The sequence below is a fragment of the Perkinsus marinus genome (assembly GCF_000006405.1).
Source record: "Perkinsus marinus ATCC 50983 genomic scaffold scf_1104296957566, whole genome shotgun sequence".
In the NCBI taxonomy this organism is placed as follows: Eukaryota; Perkinsozoa; order Perkinsida; family Perkinsidae; genus Perkinsus; species Perkinsus marinus.
In genome coordinates, this window is record NW_003207081.1 from 1 (window position 1) to 877 (window position 877).

General features: G+C 50.1%; 4 non-coding genes across 4 annotated transcripts; all 4 read right to left on the reverse strand.

Moving 5' to 3' along the window:
• Positions 1 to 23: 23 nt before the first annotated feature.
• On the reverse strand, positions 24 to 103 carry Pmar_PMAR027099. The gene has a single exon. It is a non-coding gene; the product is annotated as a tRNA-Leu (tRNA).
• A 121-nt stretch (positions 104 to 224) lies between these two features.
• On the reverse strand, positions 225 to 304 carry Pmar_PMAR027100. The gene has a single exon. It is a non-coding gene; the product is annotated as a tRNA-Leu (tRNA).
• Positions 305 to 491: 187 nt separating this feature from the next.
• On the reverse strand, positions 492 to 571 carry Pmar_PMAR027101. Its single transcript has one exon. It is a non-coding gene; the product is annotated as a tRNA-Leu (tRNA).
• A 118-nt stretch (positions 572 to 689) lies between these two features.
• Positions 690 to 769, reverse strand: Pmar_PMAR027102. The gene has a single exon. It is a non-coding gene; the product is annotated as a tRNA-Leu (tRNA).
• Positions 770 to 877: the final 108 nt, after the last annotated feature.

The window sequence follows — 877 nt, forward strand, 5'->3', positions numbered from 1 at the left end:
ACACACCAGTCAGGTATATAGACTGACAGCTGTGGGGTTCGAACCCACGCCCTTTCGGACTGGCGCCTTAAGCCAGCGCCTTAGACCACTCGGCCAAACTGTCGATGAGTGCTTCAGGATTCATAGCCGAGGTGATGCGTTACACTATAGGACATGACACAAAAACGGTTCCGAACCGTTTCCGCGGAATGCGTTCTTCATCAAATCACACGAAAAGAAATTTCTAACAGCTGTGGGATTCGAACCCACGCCCTTGCGGACTGACGCCTGAAGCCAGCGCCTAAGACCACTCGGCCAAACTGTCGATGAGTGCTTCAAGATTCATAGCCGAGGTGATGCATCGCTCTGCCAAACCAGAGGACACAAAAAATGGATTGAACGGATTCTGCGAGTTGCGATGGCGCAATATCGATCAGAAGGTTTTGGTCTTGCACTACCTCGCTTCTGAAAAGGTCTGGGTTCTCAATATAACACCAGTCAGGTATATAGACTGACAGCTGTGGGGTTCGAACCCACGCCCTTTCAGACTGGCGCCTTAAGCCAGCGCCTTAGACCACTCGGCCAAACTGTCGATGAGTGCTTCAAAAATCATAGCGGAGATGCGTTACACTATAGTACATGACACAAAAACGGTTTCGAACCGTTTCCGCGAAATGCGTTCTTCATCAAATCACACGAAAGGAAATTTCTAACAGCTGTGGGGTTCGAACCCACGCCCTTTCTGGCTGGCGCCTTAAGCCAGCGCCTTGGACCACTCGGCCAACCTGTCGATGAGTGCTTTAAAAATCATAGCGGAGAAGATGCGTTACACTATAGGACATGACACAAAAACGGTTTCGAACCGTTTCCGCGGAATGCGTTCTTCATCAAATCACAC